We start from the raw sequence: 12776 nt of genomic DNA on the forward strand, positions 1-12776 counted from the left end.
GTTGGACACAGTCCCTGTCACATGTGGGGCTCATAGTCACAATCCCCATTTTACAGATGAGGTAACTGAGGCCCAGTGAAGTGACTTGGCCAAGGTGACAGAGCAGACGAGTGGCAAAGCCAGGAGTAGAACCCATGACCTTCTGACTCCCAAGCCCATGCTCTGTCCACTATGCCATGCTGCTCTCATGCAGAGCTTGCAGAGCTTACAGTCTAGCAGGGAAGGCAGAAACACAGTTATTTACAGAACGAAGAGAAAGGGAAAATGGATGTGTAGTTGAATAAGCCCTTAGAGTAGGGTTTGCAAGTCAGTATGTACAGAAGTGCTATGGTGCAGAAGTGCCTGAATGGCATAGGGGTGTATGTAAAACCATGCTGCACTACCATCGGGAATCTTGCCCGTGAATCTGGTCACCGCATCTTAGGAAGGAAATCATGGAGCTGGAAGAAGTACAGAGCAGGGTGTTTCCGTAGGAGGACACTTCAATATCAATCAATCAATCAATCAATCAGTCGTATTTATTGAGCGCTTACTGTGTGCAGAGCACTGTACTAAGCGCTTGGGAAGTACAAGTTGGCAACATATAGAGACGGCCCTTACCCAACAGTGGGCTCACAGTCTAGAAGGGGGAGACAGAGAACAAAACAAAACATATTAACAAAATAAAATAAATAGAATAGATATGTACAAGTAGAATAAATAAATAGAGTAATAAATACGTACAAACATATATACCTATATACAGGTGCTGAGGGGAAGGGAAGGAGGTAAGGCGGGGGGATGGAGATGGGGAGGAGGGGGAGAGGAAGGAGGGGGCTCAGTCTGGGAAGGCCTCCTGGAGGAGGTGAGCTCTCAGTAGGGCCTTGAAGGGAGGAAGAGAGCTAGCTGGGCGGATGGGCAGGGGGAGGGCGTTCCAGACCAGGGGGATGACGTGGGCCAGGGGTCGATGGCGGGACAGGCGAGAACAAGGCACGGTGAGGAGACTAGCGGCAGAGGAGCGGAGGGTGCAGGCTGGGCTGTAGAGGGAGAGAAGGGGGGTGAGGTAGGAGGGGGCGAGGTGATGGACAGCCTTGAAGCCGAGGGTGAGGAGTTTCTGCCTGATAAGTAGGTTGATTGGTAGCCACTGGAGATTTTTGAGGAGGGGAGTAACATGCCCAGAGCATTTCTGGACAAAGACAATCCGTGCAGTGGCATGAAGTATAGATTGAAGTGGGGAGAGACAAGAGGATGGGAGATCGGAGAGGAGGCTGATACAGCAGTCCAGACGGGATAGGATGAGAGCTTGAACGAGCAGGGTAGCGGTTGGGATGGAGAGGAAAGGGTGGATCTTGGCAATGTTGTGGAGCTGAGCCCGGCAGGTTTTGGTGACGGCTTGGATGTGAGGGGTGAACGAGAGAGCGGAGTCGAGGATGACACCAAGGTTGCGGGCTTGTGAGACGGGAAGGATGGTAGTGCCGTCAACAGTGATGGTAAAGTCAGGGAGAGGGCAGGGTTTGGGAGGGAAGACAAGGAGTTCAGTCTTGGACATGTTGAGTTTTAGGTGGCGGGCAGACATCCAGATGGAGATGTCCTGAAGGCAAGAGGAGATGCGAGCGTGGAGGGAGGGGGAGAGAGCAGGGGCAGAGATGTAGATTTGGGTGTAATCAGCATAGAGATGATAGTTGAAGCAGTGGGAGTGAATGAGGTCACCAAGGGAGTGAGTGTAGATCGAGAACAGAAGGGGACCAAGAACTGAACCTTGAGGAACCCCCACAGTAAGGGGATGGGAGGGGGAGGAGGAGCCTGCAAAATATCGAAAGATGGAGGCTAGCTAGAGACATGATCCAGGGTGTACAAAATCATGACAGCTGTGGCTAGGGAGATGGTGGGACTGTTCACCGAGCCCTTTAGTGAGGAGAATCCTAACTGAAACTTGAGGGTGGTAGGTTCAAAAAATGAAAGCAAACAGTATCACAGCAGGTAGTAAGCATGTGGAATTCATCACAACAGGAAGTTGTGCAGGCAGAAATACTAGTGGGTTCAAGAAGAGTTTGGGTAAACCCATAAGTGAGCAGTACATATTAGGTTTCTAGAGGGAAAGCTAAGGATATAGAGGGGAAAACTTGGGATATTTTACCATAAATTCCTAAGCAAGATTGATATCAAAGGGTGGGAGTTAGTAATATCACTTATTTCCGCTATGAATCCTGTCGCTGCTGTCGAAGACAAATTTCTGGGCTAAATGAGTCGTTGATGTGATCCACTGTTGCCATTTCTTAAATTCCTTTGTTCCATAAATAATCACTCATTGGAAGAGAGTTTGTGTCATTTGCGATCCACCTAATTATTCTGCATATCTTTAATGTGGTCCTCGGTTTCCCCTGACAATATAGAGCGTTTTTTTCAAAGCACCTTAACTATAAAAGCCGGTTAAATTGAATAATATAAAAAAAATCTGGTTTGTTTACATCATTGATAGTCACTTCCTTATCAATATTAGAAAACCACATAAAAGGAGTTATATTTCCATTCTTGTGTTCCTCAGTCAGTTGTTCAACATTTATTGAGGCCCCATGGGGTTCAGAGTCATAAACCAATATTTCTAGGCTCTGTATGGATTTCAAAACAAAATAGAAGAATTCAGTCCTTCCCTCTAGGATTTTATAATCTAATAAGGCAGCCAAACAGACTTAAGTATTTGAAAATAGTTGGCTCCTCTAGACAACTTCTGAAATACAAATGGGAAAATCAATCAATGGCATTTATTGAGCACTTACTGTGTGCAAAGCAGTGTTCCAAGTGCCTGGGAGAGTACAGGGTAACAAACCTGATAAATGTGTTCCCTGCCCACAATGACCTTTCAGTCTAGAGGAACAGAGAAGAAATATACACAGGCGAATCTCCTTTGGACTCGAAGCAAACTTGTCTGACTGGGTGGGGATAAGTATTGCTGATGAGACTGGTGTTTCCCAATATGTGAAGGCAGAGGTTACCACTCCTCGCTGCTCTTAGGCATTTGCAATCCACAGGGTCAGACAGTGTTTTTATTTTCTCCTCTTGAAGAATCCCTTCCAAAAAAAAGACCCCATCAATAATTGTAATATACCCGGGTGACCTCCCCTTGCTCCTGCTTTTTGATTGTTCATGGCTGCATTATATCATTTGAAATTTTGTGTCATTTTTTCTGCCCACTCTGTGGAGTCCCCATTTCAGCTCACCACATATAGTTGGTTGATGTAGAAGATGAGAAGCAGTGTGGCCTAATGGATAGAGCATGGATCTGGGAGTTAGAAGGATCTGGATTCTAATTACAGCACCACCACTTGTCTTCTACCTTTGGCAAGTCACTTCATTTCTCTGGGCCGTAGTTACCTCATCTGTAAAATGGGGAATAAGACTGTGAGTCCCATGTGGCACATGGACTGTGTCCAATCTGATTTAGCTTGTATTTACCCCACACTTAGTACAGTGCCTGGCAAATAGTAAGTGCTTAACAAATACCTTAAAAAAAATGTAGAGTGGATTGTTGTTGAGGCATCTCTCTTTTCACATAAGCCCTCATCAAAAATATCAGCAACTAACACTATCTTCTAACACCTCTGGTAAAAGTGTTAAATAGGCCTTGTCTGATTGGTTAAAAGATATCAAACTGTTTTCTTTTTGGAAGTTCATGGACTAAGCCCCAAGTGTTAAGGGCCACCTGAAATCATATTATATCATATCTTCTACAGCTCTCCCAAGGTAAATGAGTGTAAAAAATATGTACAGGTTTGGGCAGTTATTGTAGATTAGAATCACCAGAAGCTCAATTAATACATCCCAGTAAACTTTGCTGAAGTAGGAGATAAGTAGTCCAGTTTCTGATCACCAAAAGTGTTTGGCTGCCTTCTGCCAGGAATATAGATAGAGTTAATGGAAACATTGTGATAACCTTTTCCAAAGCAGTGTTTTGTTTTTTAATTTAATGTGAAAAGTATTCTTTAGTCAGATATCAGACAAATAATCAGTAATCCGTAGGTAATGCAGGGATAAGTAGGCAATCTAGAAAATGTATTCTGCTGGTATGTGCAGTTCAGTGTTTACACTGTTCTTATTGATCAAAGATAAGAAAAGACCAGGTGAGTGTGATGTGCAAAACTATCATTTCAAGTTAACAGTGGCTGGAAAATTAAAGTGGATCACTTACATAATAGATTTTTTTAGATGATATTAAGCATTTATTATATGCCAGGCACTGTATTAAGCACTGAAATAGGCACAAGATAATTATATTGGATGCAGTCCATGTCTCACAGAGAGCTCACAGTCTTAAAGCCCATTCTACAGATGAGGTAACCGAGGCACAGAGAAATTTGTTTCAGTTATTCTGCCCCAAGACAAGCAATCAGTGTTATTTATTGAGTGCTTATTGTGAGCAGAGCACTGCTTGTTGTGGGCAAGGACCATATCTACCAACTCTGTAATGTATCCTTCCAAGTGTTTAGTACAGTGCTGTCTCAGTACAGAAAGTGCTCAAAAGATGCCATTGATTGACTGATTACAAGAAAATAGGCAGACATGTTGCCTGCCCATAAGGAGCTTACAGACTGGAGGGGAAGACCGACATTAAAATAAATTGCAGATAAATAGTCACAATAAGTGCCCTGGGGGAGGGGTGAATATGTGTTCAAGGGGTATAATCCAAGTGTCTAAGTGATGTAGAATAGGGGAAGTGAGGGCCTCTTGGAGGAGATGTGGTTTTAGTAGGACTTTGAAGAAGGGGAGAGTAGTGGTCTGTCAAATACGAAAAAGGAGGAGGTACCAGGCCAGAAAGAGGATGTGGGCGAGGGATCGGGAGCTCGAAGGACAAGATCAAGGTACAGGGAGTACAGTTTTCTTCTACGCAAATCAGAAGTGAAGATGATACTTTTCATCCAGTTGGCACTGTTGCCTTCAGCCTGGAATTAGCAGTACTTTTATTTCCAAGATATTAATGTAAATTGCCCCATCTTTCATGGCGGGGAGAGGGAAGAGGGGGGACTGTAACTTCCTTCATCAAATTAACAGAGTATTAAATTGAACAACTGAACTAACTAGAGCTGTTGTGAGTTCCTTGAGGTGTAAAGGCTCTGCCGCTTCCAGTTTGTAAGAAAATCTTCTTTTCGTTTCATGTACTTCCAAAGCGGGAAAGCTGTAAATCTCTAGGGGTAAAAATCATTGGGGAGTTTTGGGACTTTACAGTATAGGGTTCTTAAACTTTATATCTACTTTTGCTGATTTTATTGGGAAACTGCCGATCTACTAGCGTTTTTGAACCCCTCCGTAGTACTTATGTATACATTTATTCAAGTATTTTATTTTGACCACTCTTGAAGATATTTTTCTGTTTGTCTCCCTGGTTAAACTATAAGCTGCATGTGGGCCAGGAGCACAGCACTTTTTAATTGTGTACTCCCTAGTGCCAAGTATGGTACACTGAACCAAGGAGATGCTCTATGAACACTACTAGTACTGTTTCTACTATTACTACACTGCAGATGACCATGAGAAATTGGGGTCTTGGCGAGGCTAATTAAAGGTGAAATTAGAATCCTGGAAGGCTAGTATCCCTGCTTAAATTGAATTCAGAGTACTTGTAAAGATGATATTATTTGTTAAGTGCTTATTGTGTGTCAAGCACTGTCCTAAATCCTAGGGTCTTGCCTTGTCTTATGCTGTAGAGGTGTCTCTGACCCATAGTGACTCCATGGATGCATCTCTCCCAGAATGCCCCACTCTCCGTTTGCAGTCGTTCTGGTAGTGTATCCATAGAATTTTTCTCGTAAAAATATGGAAGTGGTTTACCATGCCTTCTTCCACTCAGTAAAATGGAGTTTCCACTCTTTACTCTCTCCCATATCACTGCTGCCCAGCACAGGTGAGTTTGGACTTGTAGCAGATTGCCTTCCACTCACTAGCCACTGCCCAAGCTAGGAATGGAAATGCCTCTGCTTGATTCTCCCTCCTGTAGCCGAGATTGGTAGCGTATTGGAAACTCTCCAGGTACGATTCTGAGAGGGGAAGCGCTGGGGTAGATAAAATCTAATCAGGTTGGACACAGTTGTGTTAGAAAAACAGGATTTTGGCCATAATGCCTTTTGTACAAATTTAGCAGTTTCCGGTTATACCATTTCTCCCACCCCCCAAAAATCACGTCACCCTGGATGTTACCATAGTGCCAGAAATGTAACCCAAGTGTTCCCTCGTGACCTCCCTTGAAGTTTCAGACTCTGAGTAGGAGCTAGGCTAAAAATAGCCCACCCTCCCTCCCACTCAGATTCTGGGAATCCTGGGGAAGCCTAATTATGAATATTCTTGTAAGCCTGGAAGAATGCTGCATTGTATCAGAGTTTGGTGGTAAGGAATCATGCCTCGCTTAAAACAGTTTTGAACACTCAGGTCACTGCATTTACAACTCTTCACCTAATTCTGTTTTTCCCCCAAGACAGATGTTCTGCTTCTTTTCTTTTCCATTTTCCCCATCTCTCCTCAATTTTCTTCTATATTCCTTTGGGGCTGCATATATATAGGGAGAGAGCGTGAGAGAGAGGAAAAAAACCCAAAAAGCAACACCCTGAGTGTGAGTGATTGTATACCTCATTAAAGTATCATGAGCAGGCTTGGGAGTCAGTGTTCTGGGTCCTAAGCCTGGCTCTGCCTCCTGCTGGTTATGTGACCTCCTTAATTTCATTATTATTCAGTTTCCTCATCTGTAAAATGGAGGTTAAATGCCTGTTCTCACTCCAATTTGCAATAATAATTATGGTATTTGTTAAACACTTACCATGTGCCAAGCACTGTTCTAAGTGTTGGGGTAGATACAGGTAAGCAGGTTGTCCCACATGGGGCTCACAATCTTAATCCCCATTTTATAGATGATGAAACTGAGGCCTGGAGAAGTTAAGTGGCTTGCCCAAGGTCACACAGCAGACAAGTGGCAGATCTGGGATTAGAACCCATGACCTCTGACTATCTAGCCCATGCTCTTTCCACTAAGGCACACTGATTTGTGGAGCTTTGCACTGTAAACTCCATGTGGGACAGGGACTGTCTGATTACCTGATTTCCCTGTATCTCTCCCAGAGCTTAGATCAATGCTTGGCAGTAGTTAACACTCAACAAGTGCCACAATTATTATCATTTTATTACTATCCCCTCCTGTTTCCCAGCAGAGAATGTGTGCGTGGGCACAGCACATGCTCAGAAAATGGGGGGTGAGAGGTGGGTTCACAGCTGAGCCTCGGAGCTGTTGTGTTTCTCTCCACAGTGGAAGGTGAGGTGGGGAGGGAATCAAGCCTTCAGATTATCCACATGGTCTGCCTTAAATAGGGAAGGACCTTCCAACACCTGGAAATACTAACTTCCTCAAAATTCATAAAAGAACCCCTTTATGCAGTTTCATCGATTGAAAGCACCTGGAGGGTCAGGCCCTGTGTACTCTTTCCCAACATTTAGCACAGTGCTCTGTACACACAATGCCTAATAAATATTATTGCTACTAATGACTACTGTTATTGCTTCTGGTCAGTTGATTGCATTTATTGAGCACTTACTCTGTGCAGAGCACTATACTAAGCTCTTGGGAGAGTACAACTACTCCTATAATGAGGAGGTATTAGGCTCTTGATGAAATACCATTGACAAACATGCACTTTGACCAACACCACATATGTGCATATAACTGTTCCTTTTAACCTCTCATTACATTCTGTCCTGAAAGAAGTCTGTTGTCAGAGGAATGTTCCCCAACTCCAGAATATCTCTCTGTCGAAAACATAGAGTGCAACCATGCATTATGGAAGAATGGCATACCAGTAGGACAGAAAAGGACATTCATGAGTCTTGGAATGGTGGGGCTTTAAATTGAAATATTTGCTAAAGTTTTAAAATGCTTATATTTTGGTCACTAGAATATATCTTCTTTTCCTCGATATATGGTAGTGGTTTTTGTGGTGGTGTTTTTTTCTCTGTATGTTTTCTCCATTGTGGAGTTTCAGGTAAAATGTCATAGTGTTTCTGAAGACCTAGTCTTAGATCATTGGAATAGAACTCAGTAGCGTAGATCAATTTCCCAGCCTGATGATGGACCGTCTTTAGGACATGAGATGCAGAGTGGCATACTGGATAGAGCTTGGGCCTGGGAGTCAGAAGGACCTGGATTCTAATCCTGGCTCTGCCACTTGTCCGCCTTGTGACCTTGGGCAAGTCACTTCACTTCTCTGCACCTCAGTTAACTCATCTTTAAAATGGGGACTAAGGTTGTGAGCCCCACGTGGTACAGGGACTGTGTCCAACCCAATTAGCTTGTATTGCTGAGAACAGTTTTTTTTGTCACATAGTAAGCACTTAACCAGTACTATCATTAATTTCACTGATAGACTTTTACCTGGCTCCCAAATCCAAACACATGCCCACTCCTTGGCAATTCCTGATCAAAAGGTAGGTCTCCTGGATTTGGTGGGGAGCTATGTAGTGGCCAGAACCAGTCTGCAGTAATTCTGCAGAAACTTTCCATTGGCAAAAGGGCCGTGGTGAGGCTCAGAATTTGGGGAGAGTTCCTTGCTCTCCTGCAGGGATGCCAGGCCACTGGATTAAATCCAGTACTATGGATTAAATCCTTAGCTCTACATTCTCAAGTTTCAGCCGCATGCATTTAAGGTTAGGAAAGCACAATTCTTGCTACTTCCTCATGACAAAGGGCTTATTTTTCAGTAGTAGTCAAATAAACAGAAAAGTGACTGTGACATTGCTAAGTGGCTCTCAGAGCCCATGTGTTTGCCCCCAGAATTATAGCTGAGAAATTCTCTTTAAAATATCTATTTGGCATATGCTATTTGGATCCTTAACTGCTTTACCTAGAATCCTTCTTGCTCAGCTGAGAATTTAAGCTTGATGAGTTAGGGGTAGGAACTTCTGCCTATTTTACCCAGACCGTAACACACTTAGAACAATCAATAAATAGAAATGGGGATTCCTGTGCTTGGATAGAATCAGTTTGGTGTTGAATGAGGATTTTTTTATTTTTTTTTTCCCAGATCAGTTAATTTGGATTGCTTAACTAATTATGGTATTTATTAAGTTCTCTGTATGTGTTAAAGCACTGTGCTTTGGTGCTAAGGACAGAAGTAGATACAAAATAACCAGATTGGACATAGTCCCAATCCCAAATGGGGTCTTCACTCTAAGATATGTACAGAGCAGGTATCTTTATCCCCATTTTGCAGGTGAGGGAACTGAGGCTCAGAGAGGTTAAGTGATTTGTCCAAGGTTCACACAAGTAAGTTGCTGAGCTGGGACTAGAACCTGCATCCTCTTACTCCCAGTGCCATGCTCCTCCCTCTAAACCACTAACATTTCCCCTTAGTGTGTCTTTCTCTCTACTAAACCTATATCATTTCCTCTTAGGCACTTTAATATCACCAACTCATCAATTCACCCATTTGCAATCATTTCTAGTTTAAAGACGCAATTTCGCATCTTTCCATTTCTTTCACAGTTTCTCATAGGCCATTATATTCTCCATATATGGATGACAAAATACAGTTTTTTCCAGTGTCTGTAGTTTCATCTGGCAGTTTTCCATGAAGTCAGTAAATAGTGTCCTTATCTGATATAGCTTAGAATGATTGCCTGAAGGGATGCCAGAAGTCTAGGTTAGCTTCCAGACCCTTGGCTACTGTTTTAACTATCCATTTGATCATTTATTTTTAGCCTCAGTACCATCCCTTTTTTTGTACTGTTCATTTCCTACACATAACCATTCACTTCATAATTTTGGAATTTTTTTAATGTCACCTTAAATTTAATTTCTGTTTTCTCAACAAGATTTTTTTTCCCCAATAGGGAATCATAAATGGACATCATTTTGTCTTTGGTTAAAGGAGTGAAATTACTGCTCCTGAAAAAAGAATCCAAACATCTTGGTTTGAATTTTTTTTTTTTACCGTGACATTTAAACAGTGGCCCCTCTTTTTGCCAGCACACCCAAAAAAGGACATTAGGAATTGTAGTCCACTCTTAAGGTCCCACCATCATACACATCTTGGTCATAGATTGCTCCAGCCAAGGTTGAAGGTTAATTTGTGACCCTGGTGTTGGAATTTGCAATTTTATTATTCCTGTGGATCCATGCAAGGAGGCTCAGTTCATTTCTGACTGTCTTCAGGAGACCATATATAGAATTTCACAGTGAGTTCAGCGAGGGTGATGAAAATAACTTCTGCTGAAGAAAAGGGTCTAGGGGAAAAGGGAAGGTTTGGAATAAAGCACAAGTAAAAGAAATGAAATGATCAGTTTACTGCTTCCACTTGTAGCAGGGCTCTCTCACTTTAGGAGAAGTAGCATGGCATAGTGGAGAGAGCATGGCCCTGATAGTCGGAAGGTCATGGGTTCTAATCTCAGCTCCGCCACTTGTCTGCTGTGTGGCAGACTTCTCTGGGCCTCAGTTACCTCATCTGTAAAATGGGCATTTAGACTGTGAGCCCCATGCGGAACAGGGAGTGTCCAACCCAATTTGCTTATATTCACCCCAGCACTCAGTTCAGTGCCTGGCTCATAGTGAGCGCTTAACAAATACCGCAGTAATTGTTATTGTTTTTTTTCATATCCTACCTTTGCAAATAAGTTTTCCCAAACTCCTTGAGGACTTAAGTATAGGACGCAGGCTACAGATAAGCAGCTGAAAGTCATTGGAAGGTGCCAGGGGAAGGGGGAAGGAAGAGTAGCTACAACTCAAAGCTGGAACTCCCAAGTGGCCTTCGGCAAGCTTGGAGGGAGACGAACCTATGTCGAGGTGTGAGGTGTGTAGGAACAGATCTGAAGATGTTTCCCTGGGACTGGTTTGGTGCTGATTTCTACACACACTATGTTCCTCCAAAGTCAGACTAGGTGTAATAGGTAGTGATCATGTTAGAGTTATTTTTCCTGTGCACTCCTGAAGAACAACCCCATATTTAGGAAAACGGCACTGCAGTACTTGGGTCTTGACCGATGCCTCACCCATGAACACAACCATTTCTTTCGGCATCCTATCCAGGCAGACGTATCTAGTCAGGAAAGCGTTCTCTAATTCTTTCGAGTTCTGCTCCAACCAGTTAAGTGTAAACACACTTTCTAGTAGAACTCCAGATTTCCTCAGAACTCTAGGCATATTGGTATTCACTTCTGTCTCCCCCTCTAGATTGTAAGCATGTTGTGGGCAGAGAACATATCTGCCAACTCTGTTGTACTCTCCCAAGTGCTTAGCACAGCACTCTGCACAGAGTAAGCCCAGTGCCATTGATTGATTGATCTTAGGAACAACTACTACAATGGCCATCTGGTGAAGGCAAACTCATTGGAGAGCTCAGGTGTCTGTAAATAACCAATTTTGCCCCACCTAGACAAAATAATTGAGAGACTAGCTCAGGTGATACTAAATTGGTTAGACACCCTAACACTTTTGAAATGACTTAGGTATATTAGAAAAATGACCCTGTGACAGCAGAATGAAACTCAGCGGGGACAAGTGCAAAGGTGTACACTTAGAGACTAGAAGTTAAGAACAGAGAAGCAGCGTGGCTCAGCGGAAAGAGCATGGGCTTTGGAGTCAGAGGTCATGAGTTCAAATCCCAGCTCTGCCAATTGTCAGCTGTGTGACTTTAGGCAAGTCACTTCTCTGGACCTCAGTTACCTCAGTGTAAAATGGGGATTAAGACTGTGAGCCCCCCGTGGGACAACCTGATCACCTTGTAACCTCCCCAGTGCTTAGAACAGTGCTTTGCATATAGTAAGTGCTTAATAAATACCATAAAAAAAAGTTAAGACATGTAAGATGAGGCAAGACTGGCTAGGCCTAAGTGCAGCAGAAGATGAAATGAGATCATAGAGACCCACAAACTGAATATGAGAAAGCAGTATAGTGTCATTAATTTGAAAGCTTGAATTTGTGCCTGAGAAAGGGTGCCTTCAGAAGCAGGTGGTCCAGGGGAGATCCAGACTGGGCCCTTGTTCCCAGGAGTCTGCAGTGGTTTGAGCATCCTTTTCATTCCAATCATTTAGTCTGGGGTGATTCCAGGATTATCCCTGCTTCCTACAGGCTTCCTAAAATGGGAACAGCTGGTACCCAGGTCAGATTCCCCTCAGGCCACAGGAAGAACCCCAAGGCTGCCCCTAAAATTGGGACACAGAGCCTCCAACTCCTTAAGGGCACTGCACTCTATAGGGGCCCTACCTCACCATCTTAGGACTACGCCACCCATTTAAAGCACACCACAGTGATTGAGTGATGAAGGAAGGCTTTGCAGGGAATGTGTCTGTTATTTTGTTGGACTTTCCTAAGAGCTTAGTACAGTGCTGTGCACATAGTAAGCACTCAATAAATATGATTGACTGACTCCCTTGGATTCTGAGTTGGGGAAGGAGCATGGCAGAGCTGCCCTTCTTTCATCCCTTTTGGACCACTCAGCTATATCTCTGGGAAGAAAATTGGGCTCTCTAACATTTCATCTTGGTAGTTCAGTCCCAGTAAAGAAATTTTTATTTCTGCCAAATAAACCAAAGCAGTGACCATTGCCTAAGTTAGTCGGCTCATTTTGCAAATAGATCACCATAATAGTTATTTTTAAATTCCTGTTGAAAATGCTGGAAATGTATGCTTGCCAGTAACAATGACACACATCCCAAAATCAATTTGCCCAGAAATCAGAAAACTTCTTTGCGGGTGAAGGGAATGTTTTTGAGAAGAGGGGTAGAGGAAAAGAAAATTTTACCAAGAGGAATGTTTGGTATTTGAATCTACT

The 12776-nt window shown here is 43.2% G+C and overlaps 1 protein-coding gene and 1 non-coding gene across 3 annotated transcripts in view; one reads left to right on the top strand and one right to left on the bottom strand.

Moving 5' to 3' along the window:
* Positions 1–12776, top strand: part of NR3C1 (nuclear receptor subfamily 3 group C member 1) — a 132244-nt gene that overhangs the window by 87870 nt on the left and 31598 nt on the right. The gene's annotated exons all lie outside the window — the stretch shown is intronic.
* On the bottom strand, positions 5886–6018 carry LOC119919995. The gene has a single exon (XR_005447767.1). It is a non-coding gene; the product is annotated as a small nucleolar RNA SNORA7 (small nucleolar RNA).

The sequence above is a fragment of the Tachyglossus aculeatus genome, chromosome X1 (genome assembly GCF_015852505.1).
Source record: "Tachyglossus aculeatus isolate mTacAcu1 chromosome X1, mTacAcu1.pri, whole genome shotgun sequence".
Lineage (NCBI taxonomy): Eukaryota > Metazoa > Chordata > Mammalia > Monotremata > Tachyglossidae > Tachyglossus > Tachyglossus aculeatus.